The sequence below is a fragment of the Entelurus aequoreus genome, linkage group LG20, assembly GCF_033978785.1.
Source record: "Entelurus aequoreus isolate RoL-2023_Sb linkage group LG20, RoL_Eaeq_v1.1, whole genome shotgun sequence".
Classification (NCBI taxonomy): Eukaryota; Metazoa; Chordata; class Actinopteri; order Syngnathiformes; family Syngnathidae; genus Entelurus; species Entelurus aequoreus.
In genome coordinates this window covers 22,068,196-22,083,490 of record NC_084750.1, presented here as the reverse complement: position 1 = coordinate 22,083,490, position 15,295 = coordinate 22,068,196, and the positions used below count along the sequence as shown (strand labels likewise).

The 15,295-nt window shown below is 33.7% G+C and overlaps 1 protein-coding gene across 1 annotated transcript in view; it reads left to right on the top strand.

Moving 5' to 3' along the window:
• Positions 1 to 8,337: 8,337 nt before the first annotated feature.
• Positions 8,338 to 15,295, top strand: part of ext1c (exostoses (multiple) 1c) — a 201,478-nt gene continuing 194,520 nt past the window's right edge. The window contains exon 1 of the mRNA XM_062029627.1: positions 8,338 to 8,522. The gene's annotated coding sequence lies outside the window, so the exon portion shown is untranslated. The remainder of the gene's footprint in view (positions 8,523 to 15,295) is intronic.

The following is a 15,295-nucleotide window of genomic DNA, read 5'->3' as shown; positions in this document are numbered from 1 at the left end:
TTGTGGGGTCAATTAAACGCTCAAAATGGCCAGAAAAAGAGAACTTTCATCTGAAACTCGACAGTCTATTCTTGTTCTTAGAAATGAAGGCTATTCCACAAAATTGTTTGGGTGACCCCAAACTTTTGAACGGTAGTGTATATATGTATTATATATTACTGTAACTTGTTCTTAAAAATAGTAGTTATTTTGTTTGTCAAATTTAGTGTTTGTGTGTATATATGTATACTGTATATATGTATGTGTGTTTCTTCCTATACAGTATACATGTATATGTGTGTGTGTGCGTGTATATACTATATATATATATATATATACATATATATATATATATACATATATATATATATATATATATATATATATACATATATATATTTATATATTATATATACACATATACATATACATATTTATATATTATATATACACATATAAATTATATGGGTAGATATTTGCTCTTAAAAGGGTATTTCAACAAGTAAACAGTACAGTAGGTAGTTGATGTTGATATATGTAATGCACATAAGGGTATTCTAGTCAGATGCGTGTGTGTAAATATGCGATGTGTAAATATCAAAATATTACGTACGTCGTATCACTTTTTGTCAGGCAATATTACATTTAATGACAATTTTACATAAATGAATACATCCAAACACGTTGTACATATTTATTATTTGCAGGAAGAAATAACAGTTACAATTGTGTGTGTATCTTCCAAGCAAGAAAGAAGTTTGATCACATCACCATGGGACTAACTGACACACTCCGCTTCGCTGCAGGTCCGCAAGCCACGCCCACCCCCCACAGCCACAGAAGAGGAAAACTGTCCTTTCCCGGGCATGATAAAGTCTTAAATAATGTCAAACACGTAGCGTTACAATAACCAGGAAGATAAAGTGTTTGTCTCACACCTACTAATCAAGCATTCACATTTTGCCACAACACACATGGGGGAAAGTCCTAATTGGAAATACAGCCATATTAACTCCTAAACTGCCATTTTAACACACATCAAACCATCAGCACGCATCCAATGCTTTCTCGTGGCCACGAGAAACTTTTTATAAAAAATAAATAAATAAATTAAAAAAAAGTATATATATATATATATATATATATATATATATATATATATATATATATATTTTTTTTTTTTAAAATTTTATTTATTTTTTTAATAAAAAGTTTATCGTGGCCACAAGAAACTTTCTCGTGGCCACGAGATACTTTCTCGTGGCCACGAGATACTTTCTCGTGGCCACGAGATACATGTCTAAAAAAAATAAAATTCCCATGTCCCTTTAGGGGCTCTGTACTTTGCATTACAGTTTTATTTTTTTCCAAGAAAATCTTGAAATATATGATTGAATGTGATTTTGATTTTAATCTGTAACATGATTTCTTACATTTCGAAAACATTAGCCTATTTCATATTTCATTAATTGCTAATTATATCACAAACTTTAAAAAATAACTGCAGCTTCTTGCGATTCGGATTTGACAGTTAATTGGAAAGCCCTAATATGTAATTAGTATTATATATAATATATAATTATTATATATAATATTTAATTTATTTTTCATATTTATGTTATTTATTTTAATTTTACTTTTATTATATATTGACCATAATACATGTGGTATAAATGGTCTGTATTTGTCTTGTGATTTGTCTTAAATAATAATAGTAATAATATTTTTGACTGACAAAAATTGCCAATAAGAAATTAATGGTATCGGTATCGGTATCGATGAAAATGCAAGAAAAAGTATCGGTATCGTATCGAATCCTAAAAGTGTGGTATCGCCCATCCCTACTGTCAAGCAAATTTAGGGAATAATAGGTATGCCGTTTTCACTTCTGTATGGGAGGAGCCCAGAGTTGCGTTCAGGACAGTGGGAAAATAGCATTACACCGTGTAGTGTTTTTGTTTTTTATATTGAAAATAAATATTAGCAATGAAGTATGAACGCATGATAAGCCCGTTAGACTTAGGTAAACAACGAAACATACAAAAATAATTATAGTAAATCCACGCCTGGAAAGTTCGGCACCAATTGAGGAATTAAACAGGGTGATCCCATTCATTCATATTTTATTTTTTATTTATTTTTTATTGAACAATAAACATACATTTATAGTTTATAACATCAAGGAAAAAAAACAAAAGCGAATGCAGATGGAGTAATAATACTAAAAAATATGAAAAATACAAATAAAAAAAAAAAGACAAAGAGGGCTACCTAAATCCCTTTAAATGTTTTTAACAAGGATATCAATTCAAGGGCTTTTGTACTCTTAATAACTCTCCAATATTTGATTGATAATTGTAACCCATTAAGCCAATTAGTAAAGGTAGGCCTTACTTTCGTAAATCGACATTTATGTAGAAAATGCCTGGAGCATAATGTCAACCAAATTTGATCTCTTCTACAGACAATGGGGACATTTCCACACCCTTGTCTCTCAGCCAATCTCTGATCTCCTCCCAAAACACATGTACACTCTCACATTCCACAAACAGATGATTGACATCCTCTACAGCTCCACAGATATAACAGCCATCAACCTCCATGTTAAATTTAAGTTTCAAAATATCCCTTTGAAGGGTATATTCCATTAATAATTTTTAAATTGTATTTCTTTAATTTTTGGGAAGAACTGGGTATGTAATATATCTTGTCGTTATTTTCCTTAGCTCAACTTTTGTAAAGTCCTTCAGGATATATTGTCTATGAACTGTGCCCGGAAAATATTATTTCACTAAAACTGCCTCCCACTCCTTCATATTTGTTTTTGACAGTAATACAAACTATTTGTTTACATAGTTAACATTTTATGTTACAACCATAATGAAAAAAAAGTTGATAATTACATTCTTGTCCTCTAAATTCAACACTTTAACACCCCGTGTCGACGTCAAGACGGTTTAATGCTTGCGAATGTAATGTAAAAAAAAAAAGTCACATACGATTTCCTTTTGCCACCATTTACTGATTATGTACTTGAATGTATAATAGTTCACACGTGAATAATGCTGTATAATAGACTATTTATATTATTCACATGCATGTTAATAATGCTGTATAATAGACTATTTATATTATTCACATGTGAATCATGCTGTATAAAAGACTATTTATATTATTCACATGTGAATCATGCTGTATAATAGACTGTATTTATATTATTCACATGTGAATCATGCTGTATAATAGACTGGATTTATATTATTCACATGTGAATAATGCTGTATAATAGACCAGATTTATATTATTCACATGTGAATAATGCTGTATAATATACCAGATTTATATTATTCACATGCGAATAATGCTGTATAATAGACTGGATTTATATTATTCACATGTGAATAATGCTGTATAATAGACTGTATTTACATTATTCACATGTGAATAGTGCTGTATAATAGACTGTATTTATATTATTCACATGTGAATAATGCTGTATAATAGACTATATTATTCACATGTGAATAATGCTGTATAATAGACTTTATATTATTCACATGTGAATAATGCTGTATAATAGACAGTATTTATATTATTCACATGTAAAAAATACCTAAGTGTTTATTGTTTATTGTGAGCGAACTGTGGTGCTGAATTTCCCCCAGGGATCAATAAAGTACTTTCTATTTTATTTTATTTATCATCCTTGAGCTCTTTCTAGACAGAGCTTAATTGGAGGACACCTGTTGTGGATTCAGTTAATTGGCCATATAAAGTTTGGATGTCTGTGTAATAAATAACATAAAAGGCCATAGAAGTACGATAAATATTGTATTAACATAAAATGTCAGGTATTTTTTCCAAAACTCACATCAAGGAACAAGTGTAATAATAATGTCAAGTACAGTACACTACCTTTGGGTGGTCCTTCCCATCATGCATTGCGGTTTCCGGTTGTTGTTTTTTAATTTCTCTACTAAGTATTTTTTTTAAAGTAGCATGTACGATAAAAAAACAAACAAAACAAAAAAAACAACATATACAGTACTACAAACAGTGCTTTTTTGAAATGACTGAAAAAGGTACATTCACTTGTGAAGTACAAAACAATTCAAAGGAAGTGGGGAATAAATAAAATGAGACACGTGTGTCGATAAACCAGCAGGAAGGGACATGCACTTTAAGACTACATTTGCAAAAAACATACGTAAAATACCATAAATACAGAATTTAATAAATTATAAATGAATTGGGAACTGATGATGACCTGAATGTTTCGAAAACGTTGTTTATCTCCTTTGGAATGCAACTAAAAGGGCGTGGAACAGTTAAAAAAAATAAAATAACTGTGTGGTCATACCACCACTAGATGGCAGTGTTGAACCCAAACAAAGTATGTCGGGATAAACACAAAAGTCTATTAAAACAAACAAGTGAAATCAATCTAATTTAATCCGGAGTATTTTTGTGTCCAAACTTTCTCATGTAGCTATACTTTAAAAAAAAAAAAAAAAAATTCCTTTTCGTAGGGTGTCCGGTATATGGTGTAGATTGGTTTTAAAATATGAAAATTCCCAAAATGTGTGACTTCATTATTTTTAATAAAATGGTATCAAATTAAAATCTAATTTGAATTTTGGTGCAATCCCACTGCTGAAAATAATATTGTTTGTATTAATTATATTTGACATGCAAAGTCAAATGCAGATGAAAGTAAATATCATTGAGTGGCTATATACTTATTTATTTCTATTCAGTCACTTTTTCTGTAGACCAAGTATTATGTTCTAAAATCTGACATATATTCCTTGAAATAAGAGAAATAAGATTCCATTTCAGCTCTTGTAGTCAGGTATTTTTTCCTTATTGTAAATATTGAAGCTCATAAATTATGTTTACAATACCATTTTTTTCTATCACCTGTGTGAGAATATTAATCTGATGAAAATCATATGACATTTTGCTTACTACATATCTGGAAAAAAGATCCTCTCATGCAACAACTTGCCCTTCCAACTATTGTGCAGTACTGTAGCACGCAGCAGTCTGGTGTCTAATATAAACTGTGTTAATCAACTCTTTCTTTGTGGGGCCCATTGAGACTGTTGTGGCACTTGTCACTAATCCTCACAGATTAGTCTCGTTTGCCCTGCCTGCATAATCCAAAACGAGACAACGTGGAAGTTGATGTGAAGGGTGAGAAAAATACAAGCAATCAATTGTAGATGACACTTCACAGGCGCAGGGGGGCGCTCGACTAATATAAATGTCACAAAACAAACAAACAAACAAAAAAAATCATTTATAGTCTTTGCCATATTTGTATTACACTGAACAATATTTTGCAGTTTAAAATAGTTTACACAAAAATAAAAAAAAATAAAAATTTCAACTGATGAACACAGTCACAACTGGACAGCTCATTAGGCACACCTGCTAGTCTAATGATTTATGTACAATGTAAATATATCATGAATACATTCTAAACATATTGTTAAATAACTCAGTGTCAATCAAAAATGCGCATTTTTATATTTGTTAAAAATTGTATATTATAATGAAAATTGTTTTCATTGAGGGCCACATTGCAGTAACAGTGAACATGTTGAATTTGAAAGTATAATGGCCTCATGATATCACTACACAATTGCCTATGTATTTAGTTATTAGATATTTACGTACTTATAACTTGCTTTGAATTCATAAGTCAGGATGACAATCAGATATATATATATATATATATATATATATATATATATATATATATATATATATATATATATATATATATATATATATATATATATATATATATATATATATATATATTTATTTTAACAAAAATATGTTTGGAATATAAGGGAATATATTTTTAGCATGATTAGATGATACCAAAGTTTAAAAGACACGCAATTATATGCAGTACATGCATTTTTCTGTCAAAATTGAAAGAACGAATACGTTTAGTAAGGATGATGAAGTGCTTTATTGACACATTATTTCTAGGTTTGATACATGTGAATTATATTATATTATATTACATTACATAACATTACTCTTTTATCGTCCTTACAATTTATGTTTTATATAATGTAATATAATGTAGTAGGATATAATACATACAATATAAATGTATATATATATATATAAAAAATACAATAATATTACATTATATATTATGACATTACATCATTTGGTTTTATTAGTATTTACATATACATAATTATAAAACCTATATTGTATTTTATTATAATATAATGTTATATATATATATATATATAATATAAAAAGTAATTTTTAAATGTTAATATCATATATCATCATTACATTACAATATAGATAAAAATTATTACATTAACAACGCTATTTTATTTGGTTTATTTTATATTTAATTTATTGAACATTTCAATACATTCAAAATATAGTATATAATGTACCGGTAGTTATACAATAATATATACAGTTATATTATTACTTTTAAATTATTATTGTAAATGTTTTCATATTATTTTATATTATATTATAAGATAGTATAATACAATATAAAAACAATATAAATAATAACGATATAGATGTATACAATAATATATTACATTATATATTATGACATTACATAATTTTGTTTTATTTGTATTTACACGCACGCACATACCCACCCACACATATATATATATATATATATATATATATATATATATATATATATATATATATATATATATATATATATATATATATATATATATATATATACACATTTTATATATATATATATATATATATATATATATATATATATATATATATATATACACACACACACATATAAATGATAAATGGGTTATACTTGTATAGCGCTTTTCTACCTTCAAGGTACTCAAAGCGCTTTGACAGTATTTCCACATTCACCCATTCACACACACATTCACACACTGATGGAGGGAGTTGCCATGCAAGGCGCTACCAGCAGCCATCAGGGGCAAGGGTGAAGTGTCTTGCCCAAGGACACAACGGACGTGACTAGGATGGTAGAAGGTGGGGATTGAACCCCAGTAACCAGCAACCCTCCGATTGCTGGCACGGCCACTCTACCAACTTCGCCACGCCGCCCCCATATACAGTATATATATATATATATATATATATATACACACACACAGTATATACATATATATACATACACACATATATATGTTTATATACACATGCAATATTATAAACAGTAATTTTAAAACGTTAATATAATATATAATTATTACATTAAAATATATTACATTATTACATAATACTACGCTATTTTATTTGGTTTATTTCTATATTTAATCGATTAAAAACAAAAATACATAATATTTCAATATATTCAAAATATACTATATATTGTAGTTATTATACACTAATATATACAGTTACTTTTGAATTATCGTACATTTTATAATCAAATATAAAATATGAAAATATAGTACAATTCAATATAATATAAAAATAATAAAAATAGTAATAACGATATAGATATATACAATTAGATTACATTACATATTATGACAGTACATAATTCTGTTTTATTTGTATTTAAACACACATATATATATATATATATATATATATATATGTATATATATATATATGTATATATATATATATATATATATATATATATAACCTCTATTATATTTTATTATAGTATAATGTTATATATATATGTATATATATATATATATATGTATATATATATATATATATATATATATATATATGTATATATATATATATATATATATATATATATATATATATATATATATATATATATATATATATATATATATATATAATATAAAAAGTTATTTTAAAAAGTCAATATGTGTAATTATTACATTACAATATATATTACAATTACATTATACTACACTATTTTATGTTGTTCATTTTTATATTTAAGCCATTAAAAATAAAATTCAATATTTCAATATATTCAAAATATAGCATATATTGTAGTTACACTAATATATACCGTTATATTATTTTTAAATGATTACCATACATTTTTTTCATATTATTTTATATTGTATTAGAAGATACTATAATACAATACAATCTAAAAACAATATAAATAGCAATATAAATATAATACATGAACATCAGACTACATGATCATTAATCAGGCTTCTCCTCAATGGCTCTTTCCGCGTAATTGGGTGATCCAGATGTGGGCTGCGTCCTCCAGATGTGTCCGCCCAAACGCGTGTGCGCGCGCGCGCGCGTGCGCGTGTTTCTTTACAGTCTCCCCAAGACGTCGAGGGAGCGCGCGAACCAATCAGAGGCGCCCGGGGGGCGGGGTCGTGCGTGGCTACTGTAGTGGATGCGCGCACGCACACACGCACACACACACACACAAAAATGGACCATTTCAAGCGCACAGAGTCTCTCCATTCAAATCCACGACGAAGGCGAACTGTGTTCGTGCGCTGAATCGATTGTCCGATGCCCGGACGTGGCGTGGAAAAGGAGAATGAGCCACTAGGAGGCATCGGGTGGACGAGCTGGTAAGAGCGAGGCTGCTGCTGCGTGTGCGTGTTTGTGTCGCGGGTGGAAGTGGATTTCTACTGTCTACCGTCCGTGTGTTGATGTTTGGATGCTGCTCTTATTGCATAGTAGTAGTTCATGTCATTGTATTGACTAATTATTACTATTAATACAAGTCATACTGTGCAACACATTGCTATTTATTTTATTCCTGCGTGTAAGTGTCGGAGCAGCGGGGGCATGAGGTGCGTGCTCCATGATGCTTTCTCTTTATTTGAGAGGTGCCTGCCGGATGTACAGTATTATAATAATAATAATAAATAATAATAAGAGCATGCCACTGTTCGGAAGCATAATCAGTCTGCACAGGCTAATGCATTCATCTGCCACACCTGACCTCCGCTTCATTGTGTCACTTATTGCTGTGTACATATGTTGGCTACTTACTGTAGGGCCGGGGTCGACAACCCAAAATGTTGAAAGAGAGCAAAAATACCCCCCAAAAATCTGCCTGGAGCCGCAAAAAAATTAAGTGATATAATGAAGTCGACACATTCGTGGTCAAAAGTTTGCATACACTTGTAAAGAACATAAAGTCATATTGCTGGGTATTGTGGTCAAACGGCTCCATTTTTGTTTCATCCGACCACAGAACTTTCCTTCCAGAAAGTCTTATTTGTCCATGTGATGTCAGATGAAACAAAAACGGAGCTGTTTGGCCACAATACCCAGCAATATGTTTGGAGGAGAAAAGGTGAGGCCTTTAATCCCAGGAACACCACGCCTAACGTTAAGCGTAGTGGTGGTAGTATTATGCTCCGGGCCTGTTTTTCCGCCAGCTAACGGGCTAGGATAGACTGACCATACGTCCTCTTTTCACCGGACATGTCCTCTTTTGCGGAGCTGTCCTGGCGGAGTTTCTTAAATGCCTCAAACGTCCGGCATTTTGAGTTGGGGTTGCGTGTATTTTCAATGTACGTTCAGGGTTAAGAAGGGGTTAAAAACAAAACAAATTGTGCACGACGCAGCAATGGTGAGGGAGGGGCAGAGAGAGCGAGAGAGTTATGATAAACGCGCATGCGTCGCCAGGCTCTGCTTTTTATCCATAGATTTAATTTTTTATTATCTATAGCAGGGGTGTCAAAAGTGTGCCCCGGAGGCCATTTGCGGCCCACAGCAAATGTTTTAAAGGCCCACGGCACATTCTAAAAATACTATTAAAATAAACAAAAACATAACAAAAGTGAAATAAAAAAGCTTAAAGGTTAAATGTAATTTAGAAAAAGTTGCAATGTTGACTAATAAAACAAAGCTGTTTTTTTTTTCTTTCAAACTGTCATTGCTCAAAACATAATATTGAATCAAAATCAATGTTATTATGAATTGTTGACCTATCCAAGGTTCCCATTACTTCACATCAAATATTCAACTAAGAAAAATATTTTTGGTGGAAGATTTTGCAAATTTGGTAAATAAATAACCCCAAAATTTATATTTTGTTGTTTTCTTACTGTACCGAAAATGAACCGAACCGTGACCTCTAAACCGAGGTACGTACCGAACCGACATTTTTGTGTACCGTTATACCCCTACCCCAAACACACATCAAAAGTGGTAAAGGAATGGCTAAACCAGGCTAGAATTAAGGTTTTAGAATGGCCTTCCCAAAGTCCTGACTTAAACGTGTGGACAATGCTGAAGAAACAAGTCCATGTCAGAAAACCAACACATTTAGCTGAACTGCACCAATTTTGTCAAGCGGAGTGGTCAAAAATTCAACCAGAAGCTTGTGGATGGCTACCAAAAGCGCCTTATTGCAGCCAAGAGACATTTAACCAAATATTAACATTGCTGTATGTATACTTTTGACCCAGCAGATTTGGTCACATGTTCAGTAGAGGGTGAGATAACTCATCTAAATTACGGGCTGTCTTCTTGGAATGGAGTTATAACAATCTATGCAAGCTGGGTAACGTTTGCTGTGGTCTGGAACGGCACACAAACCACTATGAGAAATGCAGCCAATATTACATACAGATAATATGTCATGAGAAATGCAGATATAAATTAAATACACAGAGGACGCAGGAAATTAAATGAGCTCAAATATACCTACAAACGAGGCATAATGATGCAATACGTACATAAAGCTAGCCTAAATAGCATGTTAGCATCGATTAGCTTGCCTGATAAGTCAAGAACATCAACAAAGTTCACCTTTGTACATTCACTCAGTATAAAATGACTGGTGGACAAAATGAGACAACGAATGAGTGGCATGAAATGTGTCTTTCTCTGGCATCGTTGAAGAAAGTTATACGTGGAAACAAACTATGGCGAGTTCAAGGACTGCCAAAATTAGTAGGACAAAACGGCGCTCGCCAAATCGTGTTTAATATAAACAGTGGGATTTCTAACAATTAGGTCCAAGGGAAAAAGAAAAGTGTTAAGAGATCTCATACCGCCAATTCAAAACTGCTATGCCACTTTGGCTTTAGTAGAAAAAGTAAACAAAACAATAAATGGGCAAAAACTATGAAAACACTTTAAGTTAAAGGTTTGGCAACAATATAAACCTAAATAGTGCGGTCGTTTGAGAAATACGGCCATGAATTTGTCACAATGACTGCATTTGAAGCCACGCTAAATTAGTAATTATCTCTATGGGATTTTGAATGGATGAGGCCGGGATGCTGCTAAACCGCAGTAAATAGACTCACTGCTGAATAAAAGTTTAACAGAAACGAATATGAGTGTATCCATTAGGGAATTCAGTCTATTAAAGTAGAAGAAGCTGGGGAGGTTTGTGGGGGTGGCTCTTTGTGAACAGCGAAACGTGAAAATGTCCTTTAGGCACCCGTTTAAACCGCACGCCAAGTCTGATTTTTTTTTTGCCTTCAAGTGACACGGATCAGATTTTTTTTGTTTCTGGGTGTTGTTGATAAATGGCTTTCGCTTTGCTTAGAAGAGTTTTAACTTGCACTCACAGATGTAGCGACAAACTGTAGTTACCGACAGTGGTTTTCTAAAGTGTTCCTGAGCCCATGTGGTGATGTCCTTTACACTCCGATGTCGCTTTTTGATGCAGCACCGCCTGAGGGATCGAAGGTTACATGCATTCAATGTTGGATTTCCGCCTTGCTGCTTACGTGCAGTGATTTCTCCACATTCTCTGAACCTTTTGGTGGTATTACGGTGTTATAGTGAAATCCCTAAATTCCTTGCAATAGCTGGTTGAGAAATGTCGTTGTTAAACTGTTCGACAATTTGCTCATGCATTTGTTCACAAAGTGGTGACTCTCGCCCCATCCTTGTTTGTGAATGACTGAGCATTTCATGGAAGCTGCTTTTATACCCAATCATGGCACCCACCTGTTTGATGGGCATTCCTCAACTTTCTCAGTCTTATTTGCCACTTGTGCCAGCTTCTTTGAAACATGTTGCAGGCATCAAATTCCAAATGAGCGAATATTTGCAAAGAATAACAAAGTTGACCAGTTCGAACGTTAAGTATCTTGTCTTTGCAGTCTATTCTATTGAATATAGGTTGAAAAGGATTTGCAAATCATTGTACTTTGTTTTTATTTACCATTTACACAACGTGCCAACTTCACTGGTTTTGGGTTTTGTACATGAATATATATTTTGATTACGAAAAATTTGCGATTTTTGAAGGACCGTAGATCCACGCTGATGTCCATGTCTCCCCTACTTAACAGCTATAAAAAAGATTACAAACCTCCCAAATATAGTACCATTCATACATTATATTACTTTAATTTACTTCTATGTAAAAAAACCTGTCATTTTTAAGGTGTTGTGATTTTTTATTTTATTTTGTAGTAGTAGCGACTTCTTCCCTGTCAACTTCCTTTATTTTCACTTGATCAAAGTGCGCATGCAAGTGACGTCTAAGCCACATTTGGGGCCTGTGCGTGTTTACACTAGAGTCTAAAAAAAAAAATCACATTTTACTTGCAGTGTAAACAGTCCGCGGAAAAAAATCAGTTCTCACAAAAATCCGATTTCGGCCACTTTGGCCTGCAGTGTCAATGTAGTCTAAGATTGGTTGGTATAGTTGCTTTTTTTTTGGCATTTCCAGGGCTTTGATTACCGTATTTTCCGGACCATAGGGCGAGGTTGAGGTGGGGGGTTGGGGGTAGGGGGTAGCGGGGGGTGTATATTGTAGCGTCCCGGAAGAGTTAGTGCTGCAAGGGGTTCTGGGTATTTGTTCCGTTGTGTTTATGTTGTGTTACGGTGCGGATGTTCTCCCGAAATGTGTTTGTCATTCTTGTTTGTTGTGGGTTCACAGTGTGGCGCATATTTGTAACAGTATTAAAGTAGTTTATACGGCACCCTAAGTGTGACCTGTATGGCTGTTGACCAAGTATGCCTTGCATTCACTTGTGTGTGTGAAAAGCCGTAGATATTATGTGATTGGGCCGGCACGCAAAGGCAGTGCCTTTAAATTTATTGGCACTCTGTACTTCTCCCTACGTCCGTGTACACAGCGGCGTTTTAAAAAGTCATACATTTTACTTTTTGAAACCGATACCGATAGTTTCAGATATCACATTTTAAAGCATTTATCGGCCGATAATAATGGCAGTCCGATACTATTGGACATCTCTAGTCTACATAACATGTAATGGTGGTTCTTTGGTCAAAATGTTGCATAGATGATGTTTTACAGATCATCTTCAAGTCGCTTTCTGACAGTCGCTTCAGGATGCGGCGTTTTGTGGGCGGTCTTATTTACGTGACTTCTCCCCGTCATCTTTGTTGTAGCGGTGTAGCGTGCAAGGACGGGGGTGGAAGAAGTGTCAAAAGATGGAGCTAACTGTTTTAATGACATTCAGACTTTACTTCAATTAATAACGAAGCAGCATCTTCTCATCCGGAAACAACACCAGAACTCTCTAATAACTAAAGTTCTTTGGGTTGATAATGTAAACTCACTACACCGGTATGTTTTAGCGCTTTCATGGCGAGTTTACTGACGTATATAAGTAAGAACTTTACACTACTTTATATTAGAAATGGCAACAGCGGAGGATGAATGTCCCATAACAAGAAGATAGAGAAAAAGAAGAAGGTGTCGGCACGGACTACAAAGGCGGAGGCGCACAATTTTTTAGGATTTATGCAGATCCCAAATACAGATCAGCAGGTACCAGAAGGTAAGAAAAGATGCTTTTGCATAACGTTGCAAAACAAAACGTCACATAATACAGTATGTCTTACCTTATACACACACACCATAATAATACTCCTATGTTGAAGCACAGTACAATCCATCAAGCGGTGCGGCTTCATAGCTTACCAAAGTCGTACTAAAACATTTTGACGGATTTTTGAGCGCCGTGTGTAATGTTGTATACTTTCAATGGAACATATAAAATGTTGGTGTTTACTTGAGTCATATTGCCATCATAGTGCAGCCTACAGTTACCCCTTATGTTTGACTGCCATCTACTGGTCACACTTATCATTACACCATGTACCAAATAAAATAGCTTCGAGGTGGGTAAGCTCGACCAAACTTGTTCCTTACATGAGGAAAATGATTGTACATCTAAGATCCAAATAACAGTAGGTAAGGGTTTCATACGGCCCCATTCCTGGCTGGGTTTCCCCGGGAGAGGAAGGTGGTGGAGTTTATCATTTTGCAATGCAGTCTGCTGAAAATGATGGACAGTGCTACTCTCCATAGCAACTGATGCTGTGGTCAAAGTTGGAACGGCCACAAAATAAAGTTTTAAGCTATTCAACACTCTACTGCCATCTGGCGGCGAAAGTGGATTGCGCGACCCCCCAATATGTCACGTTTCCTGTGTCGGGTAAACCGTGACAATTGAGGCCATATAAACCCCCTTCCGACAGTAAATCAAGTGTGCAAACTAACATTATGTGTGCTACAAGCGAGTGTGTTGCGTGTGATCTACTAAGACCGAGTGCTTCATAGCTTACCAAAGTCGTACTAAAACATTTTGATCGATTTTTGAGCGTAATGTTCTATATTTTCAATGGAACATATGAAATGTTGGCGTTGTTTACTCGAGTCATATTGCAGTTTCCACATATCTCTTATGTGTGACTGCCATCATATTGCAGTCCACACGTATCTCCTATTTGTGACTGCCATCTACTAGTCACATTTCAGTAAATGTTTATACTTAGCAAACTTATTCCGCGGCCCGGATAAAACCTGTTAAGTAAAAGTTTAGCGATTTAGTTGCTGGTGTCTACTTGAGTCATATTGCCATCATAGTGTAGTCTCCACGTATCTCTTATGTGTGACTGCCATTATATGGCAGTCTACACGTATCTCTTGTGTGACTGCCATCATATTGCAGTCTACACGTATCTCTTATGTGTGACTGCCATTATATGGCAGTCTACACGTATCTCTTGTGTGACTGCCATCATATTGCAGTCTACACGTATCTCTTATGTGACTGCCATCATATTGCAGTCTACACGTATCTCTTATGTGTGACTGCCATCATATCGCAGTCTACACGTATCTCTTATGTGTGACTGCCATCATATTGCAGTCTACACGTATCTCTTATGTGTGACTGCCATCATATCGCAGTCTACACATATCTCTTATGTGTGACTGCCATCATATTGCAGTCTACACGTATCTCTTATGTGTGACTGCCATCAAATTGCAGTCTACACTTATCTCTTATATGTTACTGCCATCATATTGCAGTCTACACGTATCTCTTATGTGTGACTGCCATCATATCGCAGTCTACACGTATCTCTTGTGTGACTGCCATCA